The sequence below is a fragment of the Musca domestica genome, unplaced genomic scaffold (genome assembly GCF_030504385.1).
Source record: "Musca domestica strain aabys unplaced genomic scaffold, Musca_domestica.polishedcontigs.V.1.1 3, whole genome shotgun sequence".
Taxonomy (NCBI): domain Eukaryota; kingdom Metazoa; phylum Arthropoda; class Insecta; order Diptera; family Muscidae; genus Musca; species Musca domestica.
Window position 1 is genome coordinate 13,011,301 of NW_026712299.1, and position 16,889 is coordinate 13,028,189.

General features: G+C 35.1%; 1 long non-coding RNA gene across 1 annotated transcript in view; it reads left to right on the forward strand.

The window, feature by feature from the left end:
* The window catches only part of LOC109612211 (uncharacterized), a 92,843-nt gene extending 76,294 nt beyond the window's left edge, over positions 1-16,549 (forward strand). Inside the window, exon 3 of the long non-coding RNA XR_002194389.2 lies at positions 16,184-16,549. This is a non-coding gene — a long non-coding RNA (uncharacterized LOC109612211). The remainder of the gene's footprint in view (positions 1-16,183) is intronic.
* The last annotated feature ends 340 nt before the right edge of the window (positions 16,550-16,889 follow it).

The window sequence follows — 16,889 nt, forward strand, 5'->3', positions numbered from 1 at the left end:
TTACTATTTTTTTTGTCATAGGCTGTAGTACCCTTTACGAATCTGTTCCAGTGAATAATATCGCTAAAATCATTAAAATATCGAATATCGGAAGGTACCGTTATATGAGGGATTGTTCAGGTTCAGGTTACGAATTTGTTTTCTCATAGGCTGTAGTACCCATTGCGAACTTAAAATACCAAATTTGAATCAATTCCGGTGAATAATGTTGCTGAAATCATCAAAATAACTTTTATCGGGAGCTACCGTTATATGGGGACTAGACGAAGACGTGGGTCTGCATACAACAATTTTTGTCATAGGCTGTAGTACCCATTACGAACTTCAAATACCAAATTTGAATTAATTCCGGTGAATGATGTTGCAGAAATCATCAAAATAACGATTAGCTACCGTTATATGGGGACTAACGGGCTGTGGTACCCATTGCGAACTTCAAATACGAAATTTGAAACAGTTCCAGTCAATAATGTCGCTAAAATCATTAAAATATCGAATATCGGGAGGTACCGTTATATGAGGGATATACGAAGAGGTGGACCTGCTAACGATTTTTTTGTCATAGGCTGTAGTACTCTTTACGAACTTCAAATACCAAATTTGAATCAATTCCGGTGAATAATGTCGCTAACCTGCTAAAATCTTGAAAATACCGAATATCGAGAGGTACCGTTATATGGGTGCTATACAAAAACGTGGACCGACATAGCCCATTTGCGAACTTAACCTACTAGTGAACTATGCATGTATGCAAAATTTTAGCCTTCTATCTTAATTCGTTCGAAATATAGCGTGATTATAAGAGACAGACGGACATCGCTAGATTGTCTTAGAAGCTTACGCTGATCGAGAATATATATATACCTTGTAGGGTCTATTATTAATATTTCGAGGAGCTACAAATGGAATGACCAAACTAATTTTCCCTCCATAGAATGGTGGAGGGTATAAAAAAAGTTCTCGGCAGAAATTATGATACTTTAGGTTCCTGGATTCAAAATTCATAAAATTGTGAATTGAGAAACAGATCTATAACGAGGCACCTACGAAGCCAGGGCATGATCCTACGGTTCATATAATTTGATGTTTAAAGATTATGACATGCAAATATTGACCGCTACTGCGCCTCGAATAATCCATCCGCTTAGTCCAATTTTGGCATATTCTTCCCAACATTTCGACCGGTATCTCCTGAACAAATGCTTTAATGTTGTTTTCCAATGCTTTAATTGAAGTGGGCTCGTCTGTATATACATGAGCTTTAACAAAGCCCTACAAAAAGTAGTCTGAAACCAACATCTAGGTGGTAAATTGACCGATCTTGAATGTGTGAATAAAATTTTCACCGAACTCGCCTATCAATTAGCCCATTGTTACATGTGATGTATGACACGTGACACAATCTTTTTGAAACCACATGTCATGCAACTCAAACTGGATAAAAGTTTGATATCATCTCATGGTAGTTCCCAACATTCACTCCTTACATTACGATTGGCAGCATCCAATAATAATCCAATGATGCCACAAGCCAATAAATCGGACGAAAAAATATGGTTTTTCGGTCAAATTTCCAAGGACTCATTCACCAAATATTCTGCGTTGTGTAGGTCGTTTGCCTTAAATTCCTGCACCACCTGTATTTTAAAAGGCTTTAGAGTAACAGAGGTCCGATAGCCGAGTGTTAGCGGTTTAATGTCCAACATTAGCCTCAATAGCCACTTCAGTTGTTCGATTAAACCCGACCATAAAATGTAAGATGCGAGCGATGGTCTTTTTAGTTCGAGCACAATCAAAAATTCTTAAAATTCCCCGATGTTGTGAAGGATATTTTGCCTCAAGAAAAATCACAATCGATTTTATAGATTGTAGCTAAGACCGCCACTTGGAACCCAGTTATAGTTTAAAAATCAAATATGTACGATCTTTAAAACCGGCCCAGTCCCAGCTAGCAAGACATACAGACGGTGGAGCGGACATCACTAGATCAACTTCTAATCTCCTGAAACATAGTCGATCTAGGGATGGACGTCCGTCCGTTCGTCTGTCTGTCTGGCTGGGCGCATGAAAACTCTTGAAAAGAGTTTCCGATTTGGTCCAAATTTAGTACATCGTATTGTTATAATCAAACTTAGATCGAGTTCGGAGATAGACAATATCGGTCCATTCCTTCTGGTACCTCCCCCACAAAAGGTCAGCATTTTCACAGAAAAAAATATTCCCTGTAGAAAGCCAAAGAATCATCCGATTTTGTGCAAACTTTGAAAATCCCAATATATGTAACAGTTCCAGGTCAGGTGAGAAAATCCACTCCAACATGTACCTCTCACACAGAGGGTCAAAATTCGGAAAATTTATAACTCTTATCGATTAACACAAGATGTGGTGTGAAGATATTTGTTTTCAGTATTAGATGAAGTGAAATATTTCGGTTCACTTTATCTGGTATCGTATTATTTGAAAAATCATAAAGTCAAAATATGTTTATATAAACGAACAGTGGCTGAGGGTATACATTTGTCGGCAAAATCGACAGATACTTTTTTTACTCGTTTTTGAGAATGTGCATCAATATTTTTGATATACCAAACAAATAAAAAAAATGTTTGTCCTCGAGGTTGTTGCTTTATACAAGATTTTTGAAGTAAATGTCTCAAATGTTTAATAAATATATATTTATCAATATCAAAAATTATTTTTGTCAGTACTTGAAATTTTAAAAATATTATGGCACATTCCAATGAGTATCCTATATACATTGTTTAATTCCCCCCACTTTTGTGTGTACCCTCAGCATAACATAAACCAGAAGAGAAAATAAACACAGCAAACAAAACAAAAACTTGACTTTGTCGTCATGGCAAGTCATCGACTCTTTTGACATTGAAAAGCTGACTTGATGTACTCAAACATATAGTCAGCCAGCTTTATTTCCATCACGCTCCATGCGGTTCTTTGCTTGCTGCTGCTACGTCACTCTGATGCCTGTTGACGTTTGAAAGATGATGGCGGCTTTGAAGTTTAATTCAGCCACAAGTGGATTAATGGAGGACAGACAGGACAAGGTTGTAGGAGAGTGTTTTTTTGCTGTTTCTATTCGAATAGCAATGTGCTCAATACAAAAATTGTGTTGTATATTGTCTTGTGGACCACACATATATATGTATACAAATTATGTTTATGTTGTGTATATAAGGACAATAAATATGTAGAATAGGCATTTTGATTGTGAAGAAGGTATGCTAAATGTGGGTGGATCTGGCAAAGGAAGATATGATAACAATGATTTATAGAAAATTAATTTGAAGTGTTGTGAATTTTCAATAAATGTTTAGACCCTCCACCATTCATAGTATGGAGGGTATATTAAGTTCGCCATTCCGTTAGTAACTCTTTAAAATCATATATATTTTTTTTACATTTCTAAGACGATTTAGCCCTGTCCGTCAGTCTGCTGTAATCACGCTAAAGTCAAAACCAATTAAGATAGGAAGCAGATTAGTCTTCTATATGCAGGCAGGTCAAATTCGAAGATTCTCGGTCCACGCTATCGTATGGCCCCCATATATTGGTACCCACCGATATTCGGTATTCTGATTATTTTAGGCACATTTTTCAATGGAATTGTCTGAAACTCTACACAAAAAGTTCTTTGGTGGTACTTTACCGCCTGTGAGAGAATTGTCTCTATAGATCTACGATATCGTATGCCCCCCATATAACGGTACCTCCCGATATTCGGTATTTTGAAGATTGTTGCTAAACTTTTCAATGGAATAGTCTAAATATCCACACAAGGAGTTCCTTATGAGAAGTTTGCCACTTGGAAGATAATTGTCCACGATATCGTATATCCCTCATACAATGGTACCACCCGATATTCGGTATTTTGATGATTTTAGTCACATTTTTCAATGGAATTCTCTGAAAATTCACACAAGGAGTTCTTTCTGAGTACTTTACCCCCTTGGATAGAATTGTCTGTATGAGTCCACGATATCGCATACACCTCGATATTCGGTGTTGTAATGATTTTAGCCACATTTTTGACCGGAATTGTTTCAAATTTCGAAATTAACGTTTGAAGCTCGTAATGAATACATCAACCTATGGCGAAAAATTGTCTATGCAGGTACACGTCTTCGTATAGCCTACATATTACAGCGCCAGCCTTTATCCGGTATTTTGATGACATTATTCACCGGAATTGTTTCAAATTTGACGATAGTAGCGACATTATTCTACGGAATTTTTTCAAATTTCCTATTTTCATTTCGGTATAGGTACTACAGCACATGACAAAAAATTACTCATGCAGGTCCACGTCTTCATTTAGCCCTCATATAACGGTTTTCGTTAAAGCGGCATTTCCCGACTGATTTTTTGAAATTATTCAAGATCCGTCAAACTGGTGGATGGTAGTAAAATTTCTGCTCGGCCGAAATTAGCTGTTTTTATACCCTACACCACAAGGTGATCCGTGTATAATATATTTGTGCATTTGTTTGTAACAGGCAAAAGGAAACGAGATAGACCCATAGTTCCTTTTGATGATCTGCATAGAATCTCATTCTGAGTCGATTTATTCATGTCCGTTCGTCCGTCTTTCCGTCCGTCTCTTTGTCCATGTATTTTTGTAAACAAAGTACAAGTCGCAGTTATAACCAGATCCCGATGAAATTTTGCACAAGTCATTTGTTTGAGCCAAGGATGAACAATATAGTAATTTCAGATAATCGGTCAATATTTATATTTTCGTCCAATTTATTTATTAATGTGCACCAAACGTGTTATATCGGCCCAAATAGAATAGCATTTTGCACATACGACCAAATTAAGTCTGAAAATAGATATGCTAAATTCGATCGAAATAGGTTCAGATACATATTGCTCATCCGATTTGTTATTTTTGTCCTCCGCAGCCGTAATATGCACTCTGTAACAACGATATTTGGGATAATCTATCAAATACAGCTCAGAAATACCTTTGCTAAATGTTATCGAGATCGGTTCAGATTTGGATATAGCTCTCATATATCTTCGTCCGATTTTCCTTTTATTGTGCACCAAACGTGTAATATTCGCCCTAATGGCATGGAATTTGGCACTTACAACCAAATTGAGCCTAGAAACAAGTATGTCAAATTTAGTGAAAAGCGGTTCAGATGTAACAATAGCTACCACATATATTGTTCATCCGATTTGTTATATTTGTTCCCCACAGCCGTAATATGCACTCCGTAACCACGATATTCAGGGAAATATATCAAATACAGCTTAGAAATAAAGTTGCCAAATTTTATCGATATCGGTTCAGATTTGGATTTGCAAAGTTTGCTTAAAATTGGATGCAATTTTTTAAAATTATTTTTCCAGAAGGACTCTAAATCTCCTGAAGCGGATTTGTTCCAAAAAGACCTAGGGTCTAAAATTTTTGTTTTGATAAGCCATATGGCTGGGGGTATATCTAATTTAAAGTATTCTGAATTTTCAAAAAATTGTCCAAGTTATTTTTTCATCACTTCTGTCGATTGTATTTTTCATCGTTATTTTAATCCCCTCTTGTTTTGTTCTCAAACAAATACCGCATATCATTTTCGGGATATTCAAATCCTGCTATATTTTCCAATATTTGAGTCATGTAAAGTTACACCCCCTATAGCTATTTGTAGACTCCATTCTGTCGCTCGTATCCTTTCCATCAAATGTTTTACAAAATTATCGAACATTTGTTTATCCTTCCATTATCATTATACTATGAAATCAATTTTCTCTAGGAATTTAAGAGAGCGACGTTATTAAAAAGTAATCAATCAATGTGCTGTTGTCATTTGCAAAGGCAAACAAAAAAATAAAAACATTAATCAATTACAACGGAGCACAAGAAGAACACTCGCGTAAATGTTAGACAAATTTAAGCGATAATTACTAATGAAATATTGATCATAGTTTTTCTGCTCCTCCAACTCTCCTTCCCCTCTCTATCTTTCGTTCTCAGTGTCTTTTCACATTTAATTCCTCGCCTAGATTGCTCAGACTCACACACTCTTCCATCCATGGACTCATTAAAGCAACTACTGTAATAAAACAGCTCTAACAAAAACTACAAATGATATAATGAAGACATTTCTGACATTGGGAACAAGTGAAGCAATAGAAGACGACTAAGGAGAAAAAAAAATAGAGGGAAAACTAAAACGGAAAATGTATCCATTAGATATTTTGTGCAAATTTAATTTGTTTGCTCATTAAGGCTAAACAAACATTAAACGCGTTAAAAATATACGTTAACACTCTATGACGTTGTGTAAGGAGACAGAGACAGGGGTGTGTGGGTGTGGAGGGCGTTTAGCCAATTTGGCCATAGGTTTTACGAGCCATCTAGTCCTGTATGTTGGTATCAAATCTCCTGCAAAAAAAAAGTACCGGCCAAATAGCTCCACTCGAGGATTAAATGTGAAACATGTGAAATATTCTGGTAGAAAATTCACTCATTTTCCCTTTAGCGTTTTCTCTTTGTGTGTGTGTGGAATAAGCCCAGCAATGTTTTAAGTTACGCTTCTAATGTGGAGTAAGTCTACCCAACGTAATTTGCTGCTGCTGGAGTGTGGCTCTGGGTGGATGTATGTGTGTGCGTTGTAGTTATCGTAAAGATATATTGTTTTTATTTTATATGTATGTGTATATGTACATGTGAGATTATATTTTTACAACTAATAGGTCGCTTTACTGCTATTTTGGCCAAATGCCATGACATAATATTGCCTTAAGTAGATCATGTATGTATGTATGTATGAATTTGCATAAATCTATGAGCATGTATTGTACATAAGCTTTGCATGTATATGTAATACAATTTTTGTCAAATTTAAGTATTTAATTTTGTAGTTTTCGATGAAAGACAGTTTATATAAAGAAAACAAGTCCTAAAGTCGGGCGGGGCCGATTTAATGATACCCTACACCAATTTGCTAATTTAGTTGAGCTCCACATAACAATTAAAAGTTTTAATGGAAGAATTCAATCATACATGGAAGCTATAGCTATATCTGAACCGATCTTCACCAAATTTGGTATACTACCTTCTAGACTAAATTCGGTCGTATGTTCCAAATTCCATCCCATTTGGGCAAATATTAGACGTTTGGTGCAGAATAAAAGGTAAATTGGACGAAGTTATATCTGAACCGATTTCGATAAAATTGAGCAAAGGTATTTCTGAGCTGTATTTGATATATTTCCCTGAATATCGTTATTACGGAGTGCATATTACGGCTGCGGGTTACAAAAATAATAAATCGGATGAACAATATATATGGGAACTATAGCTATATCTGAACCGATTTCGATCAAATTTGGCATACTTATTTTCAGGCCTAATTCGGTTGTATGTGCATAAATCCATATTATTCGGGCTAATATTACACGTTTGGTGCATAATAAAATGTAAATCGGACGAAGATATATATGGGAGCTATATCTAAATTTTTACCGATTATCTCCAATTTCAATAGGGTTCGTCCTTGTACCAAAAAAATGTTGTTTGGAAAATTTCATCTCAATCGGATAATAAATGCGACCTGCATTTTGGTCACAAGAATACATGGACAGACGGACGGACGGACGGACATGCATAAATCGACTCAGAATGTGATTCTATGCAGATCATCAAAAGGAACTATGGGTCTATCTCGTTTTCTTTTGCCTGTTACAAACAAATGCACAAAGACATAATACCCTGACCACCTTGTGGTGTAGGGTATAAAAACACAAAAGACGAGCAATGTTAATTGTGCACTAAATGGCCAATATCAGTCCAAATGATCTGATTTTCGGCACATACGACCGAATTCAGTCTAGAAGCAAGTACATCGAATTATGAGAAAATGGGTTGGGATATAGCTGTTTAAGTCCCTCACATTCGTAATGTGCATTTGGCTTCAACCGTAATTGGTACCAGATATCATATACAGCCTAGAAATACCTCTTCCACATTTGACCAAGATCGGCTAAGATTTGGATATAGCTTTTATATATCCTCAACCGATTTCGTGTTAATTGTGCACCAAATGGCCAATATAAGTCCAAAAGCCTTGAAGTAAGGTACATCCGACCGAATTCAGTCTAGAAGTAAGTACATCAAATTTGGTGAAAATCGGTTCAGATATAGCTATAACTCCCATACATATGTTTATATATGGGAGCTGTATCTGAACCGATTTTCATCAAATTTGATGCACTTGTTTCTAGACTGAATTCGGTCAGCCAGGCCGAACTTTGAATACCCTCCACCAATTGGAACGAGTTAGAAAATTTTCAAAAAATAAAATCTATTCAAAGTTCTGTAAAAATCTTAAAAGTACCGAATATCGGGGGTATAGTTATATGGGGGATATACTATATGGTGGACCTTTATGGACAACTCTTTTTCAGAGGGTAGAATACTCACAAGGGACTACTTTTGTGGAATTTCAGACACTTCCATTGAAAAATGTGGCTAAAATCGTCAAAGTACCGAATACCGGGGGGTACCGTTATATGGGGGCTATACGATATTGTAGACCCATATAGATAATTCTCTGCCGAGGTATAAAGTACCCACAAGGAACTCCTTGTGTGGATTTTCAGCCAATTCCGTTGAAAAATATAGGTAAAGTTATCAAAATACCGAATATCGGGGGTACCGTTGTATGGGGGATATGCGATATCGTGGACCTATATAGAATTGTCTATATAGGTCCAGGTGGTAAACTATTCACAAGGAACTACTTGTGTGAATTTTCCGACAATTCCATTGAAAAATGTGGCTAACATCTTCAAAATACCGAATATCGGAGGGTACCGTTATATGGGGGCTAGAGGAGGATCTACAAATATTTGTTCACTTTACAAAGTGATCATAATATTTCCAGTGTTATCCTCCTATTGCCCAAAATTCAATTTCATTAATCCATTGTTAAAAAAAAATTTCTTCCCAAATGTTCTATTATACCATTTTTATATTCTTTAGCAAATTTTTATGGTATCTTTAAATTGGTTTTATCAAAAACCCCTTTTACGACTCTCTACTCTCCCCCATCTTTTTTGTTCCCATTATTCCAATCAATATTCTACAAACTACTTGATAATTCTTAATGCTTCAATTTCCTAGTTTTCATCTTTGCAAAGGAGACACACACACACATAAATATATGTATGCTATGCAGTAAAATAAGTCGTTGTATTTATGGATTCATAACACATCGTTATAATATTTGGGAGAGACTCACACACACACACATTTATACACAAAGTACTTGGTCAACACTGATGGCTTGGCTTGGCTAGCTAGTCATCTAGCTTTTGGCCTGAAATTGACCAATGACTTTGTGTTGGTCTCATGTGTATATTTTATATATGCATGTAAGCGTGTGATTTTCTATTTCCTTACAATTCCAATGACATACAAATTTATATATCTGGAAGAGGATATTCGTGTGCGTGTGTGTGTTTGTTTTTAGAATTTTTTTTTTACTTTATTTTCATTTATAAAACAGACGCCAGTGGCCAAAGCATTTGAAAACAAACTACTACCAAGACTACAAATGTCAATTCATGGAGACAAATGGTTGTTTGGCTGGCTGGATAGCCTTAACAAGAATCTATAACATGACAAGGGCGTCTATAAGTCTACAGTTATTTTATGTCCAAATGAACATTACTTTTTCACAAGTTATTGTATTGCTGAGCAAACCCAGACCATCACTACCACCATCGTCATCTATCTTTCTCTCTTGCTCTGCCTTTTATTGTGGTTCAATAAAAATATGAGAAAAATTTATGCCAATGGTGTAATTTTATATAACTATGTTGAGGATATATATTTTTCATGGGTTTCTTCTTCTTTTTTGCGATTGTGTGAAAAGTTTGGAAATTTTTGAATTCAAAATAAATGAATAACAAGTAAGCAAAGGCTACAGTCGAGCGGGGCCGACCGTTGAATACCCTACAACACTATAATAAACGATACAGTTTATATAGGCGAGATACTCGAAAGAATTCCACAAGATATTGTGACAAATAATAAAAGAAAACCATCAGGTTCCGTTCTCTAATTTTCAAATAATAGCAACTTAAACTAATTTGCTCATTTCAAATTTATTGGTAGATGTTGCACGTAAATGGTCTTCCTAGATCTGGAACCAATATTTCCCGAAGACCTATAATCTCTCAGAAGTGGCAAAAGATTAACATTTATTATTGGTTTTTGATTTTTTTGAGATACAGACATTTGACTATATTCTTCCACGAAATCAGCGTTAACGAAATAGTCAGAAGTGCGTCTTTCCTGTATTTGTGAATTCTCCATAGAGTCACTGGAATGGAGATTTTCGTATTTTGTCTACAAAAGTTGGCAAACTATTTCACACATTGAATATTTTTGGATGGCCATCCAAAACTGCTTGGCTTTTGCAATGTGCGGTAACCCCCATTCAAATGTGCGCGAGGATCGGGCGATAATTACGACCTGCTGACAATGTTGCATTTTTTTGGTCCATTTCAACTCCTAAATATATGGCGATCATCTCCAAAAAGAGTAGGCTTCTATTCTGACCCTCATCTTATCCCCATGCAAAATTTCGTAAGGATCGGGCCATAAATGCGATCTGTATATGATATACTGATATCCTAACTACTTAGTTTTGTTAGCTGTAGAAATTTTACTAAATGTTTAATTCAAAATGAAAATATGCCAAAAATATGACAAAATTGAAAAAATATGAGAAAATTTTACAAAATCAATATTTTCATCTTTATAGAGATATTTTTATGCGATTTTTTAAGACGTTTTTCTTTCCACCCAAGAGGCCATTCTGAATTAATGAGAACTGTCAAAATCAGTTCAGCCGTTCTCGACTTATAAGAGATCTTTCAAGCATATCTTCTTTGATTGACATATACATCGCACCTATTTTGCTATATATCCGGTTTGTTGGATGTTAACATCAAAGTAAAGGTCAGAAGTAACCTTGTGATGGCTTTGTGATTTCGCCGGGATTTAAAATGTTCGCGGTTTAATGAAAAATTTCGAATTTTTTCAATAAAAAGATATGGTCTATTTTACCCGCTAAATATAATCCGATGACCACCCAAATTGGTAGGCTTCTTCCCCGCCCTAAACTCTAGCTACATGCGAAATTCCGCGGCGATTGGTCTATAAATGCGACCTGTATAGCTACTGCAAAATCCGACATTTTTTCAGTATTTGGTCCATTTCAACCCCTAAACATTTGGCGATCATCTCCAAAAGAAATAGGGTTCTATTCTGACCCTAGCCCCACCTCCATACTAAATTTCGTGAAGATCGGGCCATAATTGCGACCTGTAGAGTGATTACAAATTAACATGGACAGACGGACAGACGGACAGACGGACGGACGGACATACATAGCTAGATCGACTCAGCTTGGCGAGCTAGGAAGATCCATATATACTTTCCTATGTGGGAAACCAATATTTCGTGGTGTTACATAATTTTTGGCCCAATCAAACTTATAATACCCCCAACACATAGTGTTGTAGGGTATAAAAATCGTATATTTATCAGACCTATATTGAGCTCTAGAAACCTGTCAATGCCTCACAACTGTATTTGATAGAAGAACGTAACAAATTTTTATATCCATCGGAGGCATCTAAAGCCAATTCTTTTTGGCGATGTTAGCAAAGTATTTAGGGAATTGTTTCTTGATTTTGCAGTCGCTTTACAGATTACAATTATAGACAAATTGAATCATGGTTTGGTAAAATTAAACAGAATATTGGTATAAAACCAAATTGTCAAAGCTCGGTATTATAAAAAATATCTATACATATTGGAGTCGATTAGTAAAATGTGGAGAAGAATATCTTTGTCTTTGACGTCATCCTTCTAAAATGATGATTTGTTGGAAATTTTTGCACAAAATCACACAAGCTACGGCTATAATTCCAAAATGTGTTTATAATATTTATGAATTCCTGGCGTTTAGGTAAAATGTAGACCCTTGACGTCTCCTAGGAACTATAGTAGAATTCTATGACAAACAAATTTATAGAATATTTTGATTTGTTATGGTTCCGTTTAATTTGCAACCAAATATTCTCCGTATTTTTATCTGAAATATTTCCGAAGACACTATATACCTAAAACGCACGGATTTCGAGGAATATTAAACCCTCTATTTAGGTTACTTTTCTATGTAAACTTTCAAAACTCCGATACACGTGTCTTCTTTTTCATACTCTCCACCATACATAGTATGGAGGGTATTAATTTATCGAAACAATTTTAGACCTAACAAAGTAAAAATATTCTTAATCGCCTTAAAATTCTAAGACGATTTAGCCAGGTCCGTCAGTTTTAACCAGGCAAGATTCAAAACGAATTAAGATAGGAAGCTAAAACTTTGTTCAGGTAACTTGTCTGAAGGCATGTCAAGTTCGAAGAAGGGCTATATCGGTCAACGATATCGTATAGCCCCATAAAACGGTACCTTCCGATATTCGGTATTTTGATGATTTTAGCAACATTTCTTAATGGAATTATCTGAAATTCTGCCTAAATATGTCCACAATATTGTGTATATCCCATATAACGGTACCTCACGATTGTTTCTCACCCCATTTACATTTTGTCTTTAAGCGGTATTTTTCTACGGGTTTTTAATATTTTTCAAATTACTCCCAAATAGTGGACGGTATTGGACTTACCTGCTTTTCCACTTGTTAAAACCTCACCCATATAACTTAGATCGAGATCGGAGATTCCTTTTGGTACCTCCCCCACGAAAGGTCAAGATTTTTACAGAAAATAATTAGAATAAATAAAAAAAGTAGTCATCCTATTTTGTTCAAATTGTGAAGATCCCAATAACAGATTAATGCTGGGTCAGGTGCAAAAATGGACATTATCGGCACACTCCATATTTTAACTCTCATTAAATACGAAATAAGCATTCGTTTCTCCTCAAATCACATCTCACATATCCAATGTTTTAGTTAACAAATTACCTGGTATGAAGATTGTAGATATCGATCTATTCCTTCTGGTGCCTACCCCACAACGGATCAAAATTTTGAATAATCGGGAAGCTCATAAAACGCGAAACTAGCATCCGATTATTTTCAAACTCGGCGCATCTCAATATTTCTTTCAACACAAGATCTGCTGTGAATCGATCTACTCCTTCTGGTTTCTTCCCCACAAAAAACGCCAAAACATCTTGAATACCAAAACGCTCGTAAAATGCCAAATAAGCATCCGATACTCTTAAAATTTCACACAACCCAATGTTTTTGCTAACGCAAGATTTGGGTGGAAGATGATAGATATCGGCGCACCCCTTCTGGTGTCTTTCCCACAAATGGTCACAATCTTCAATACCTATATCTCTCATAACATGCGAAACTTGGTATGTCTAAATATTTCTCTCATCTGATGTTAATATGGAATAATCAGCCCACTCGATTCTGGTACGTTCCCCCCAAAATATTAAAATTATTCGTATTATAAAGAACATTTTTGTTCTTTAAATATTGCACATCCCGTTATTTTTATCAGTATTGGATAAAATTAAAGACTTCGATCCATTATATCTGCTACCTAAAGCATATTTTACAATTTCCACAAATTATCACTTTCCCACATAAAGTGAATTAAGTAGTCGATATAGTTTAAATCTGGCACGTTGTTATATTTTTTTTTTTCAAGCTGACTTAGGTGAGACAGAAAAAGGACAATTTTGGCTCACTGCTTCGGAAACACCTCCATAAAGATTCAAGAGCTTGAATAATCATTACGCAAGTAAACATTTATTTTAATAAACCGATGTAGGCCGAGGGTGTACATCTATCGACAATATTGACTGATTGTTTTAAGTTGTTTAACTCTACTTTCATAATCTGCTGGATTTTCCCCGTAATTATTTATTTTATTTTTGTTGCGCAGTGTTATAGAGTCATTATACCCTACAACACTATGTGTTGGGGGTATTACAAGTTTGATTGGGCCAATAATTATGTAACACCTCGAAATATTGGTTTCCCACGTAGGAAAGTATATATGGATCTTCCTATTTCGCCGAGCTGAGACGATCTAGCTATGTATGTCCGTCCGTCCGTCTGTCCATGTTAATTTGTAATCACTCTACAGGTCACAATTATGGCCCGATCTTCACGAAATTTAGAATGGAGGTGGGGGTAGGGCCAGAATAGAACCCAATCTTTTGGAGATGATCGCATAATATTTTGCTCTACAGGTCGCAATTATAGACCAATCGAAGCGGAAGTTAGCATGACGCTATAGCTTAGGGCTCGGCAGAAGCCTTCCAATTTTGATGGTCATCGGATAATAGTAAGTGGGTGAAAAAGGCCATAACATTTGTGTTAAATAAAATCAAAATTTCCATTAAACCGCGAACATTTTTAATCCCGGCTAAATCACAAATAGACGAACAGGTCAATCCTGACCGGTACGTAGATGCCGAAAGTAAATATATTAGATATATATAGCGAAATATGTAAAATATATGTATATATATATATATATATATATATATATATATATATATATATATATATATATATATATATATATATATATATATATATATATATATATATATATATATATATATATATATATATATATATATACAAAGGAAGGGGATGTTAACTAAAATGCTTATATCTCAAGAATGACTGGACAGATTTCAGAATGCCCTCTTGACATAAAAGTATAAAATCTAAAAAAATCGCATTTAAAAATGCCAGTAGTGATGTAAATATAAATTTTGTTGTATTTCATGACATTTTTTATTTTTTCATATTTTTATCGCATGCGATTTTTTCCATTTGACTTAAAATATTGAGCATACATTTTGTAATATTTTTTCACCTTACAACACAGGTTGGGGTTATGATATACAGATTGCAATTCTCGTCCGATCATCACGAAAATTTTCACAAGGGTAGGGTAAGGCTCAGAAGTGCTAGCCCTATTGTTTTCAAAGATGCCCGCAATATATTTAGGGATTGAAATGGACCAAAACTAAAAATGTTCCTCATTTTGCATCCGTTATAAAGGTAACAAATTGAAACCAAAGGACACGAAATCTCGCATGAAGTTAGAGTTTAAGACGGCGGGTAGAATGGACCACTATTTTTGTGTGAAGAAATACCAACATTACTTACTTACACAAAATGCGAACTTCTGGCTTTTTTATGCTGATTTCGTTGACGAATGTAGCCAAATATCGTAGACAAGCAAATCATATAGATGAGTCTAAATTTGGAATATAGAAAACACTATTACTTTTGGAGATGATCGGAAAATATTTAGGGGTTCAAATAAACCAAAAATAGAAAAAAATTTCCTGATGAAACAATTTAATCCAATGAACACGCCTGAGGAGAGAGTTAGGGACAAGGAAGAAGTCTACAACAACTAACAGCACGTAGAAGTGCGTAAATATTGGGCAAATATTCCTGGTCAAAATGCTTAGGGTAATATGTGGGCAGTGCTTCGTGACATAATTTCAAAAGCATAATCTTCCAAAATGGATTTGGACATAAGGGGGCTTATTATATATTGTAGTGTTGTAGGGTATCACTTGTTTTATTTTATATCATGTTGTATAATTCTTTAACCACTCTCTGGTCATTCAGATCCTCATCTTCCAGATATGTATGAATGTAGATTTCCCAAGGGTTTGTCTCGAGAATTTAGTCTCTCATTCTCCTGCCGCACATATTTCACTCTCTTAGTTTTTCCGCTCATGTGTAGACCTGAATACATTTACATTTCGCATTCTGCTATCCTAACCTTTCTATACTCCACTATCTTGTTTTTTCCAAATATGTATGAACATATATTTTTATATCACAAAAATTTAGCATTCTCCAATTTATGAGAGGATGTTGCCTTCATTTCGTCTCTCCTTTCATTTGCCCTTTTCCCCGATTTCTTCTCCATCAAATTTTGTCATACAACTTTGGAGGGAAATATCATAACAAAATTCCTTCAAAAAGTTATTCCTTTACCTTTTTACATAGTTTTGCTGCTTGATGGGAATAAAACATATAACATATTTATATGCGTAGATATATCGACGAAAATATGTCAATAATATTTTTTTTGTTCTTCTCTTCAATTTTCTTTCAGGTATGCTTATAGTGACTAAAAATGGAATGTGTAAGAAGGTGAGTGAGCGTGTGTGCAAAAGTGTCGATAATCCTTTCAAATTTTTTTCATATCCGAAAAAAGAACGGAAATTCACCTGCAGCCAAATATGGATATTTTGTCATCCTAAAAAAAGAAGAATGTATGTATAAAGAAAATTGTCACATATAAAAGCAAATATTTCTAGAACAAATTACCTTGGGTAATTTAAGAAAAATTGGATATATTTTGAAGAAAATACCTACGATGAAAGGTAAGGTTGGTTGTTACGATGGAAAATTGTTGCTGCATGTTTTTTAAGGAATTTAATCAAATATTGATTTTTCCTGGAAGAAAAGAAGTGTGGATAAGAAAAATCTCACAAAAGATATGTATATAAAAAACTAGGAATGAAATGATGCATATATGGAGTGAAAAGTTTCGAGCTTTAGAAGCACGTGTAGGGATAGTTTTATATTGGAGACACTATTTCGAGGATTACTGTCAAATATTGGTAATTTTTATATCCTCAGCCATATGACTAGAGAGGGTATATATAATTTGATACGGTCAAAACTTGCTTAGTCGAAATAACGGTTTTAGACCCTCTTTGGACCACATCCGTTTCAGGACATTTGGAGTCGATCTAGCGATGTCCGTCCGTCTGTCTGTCAAACTAAGATCGAGTTCGAAGATGGACAATTTCGGT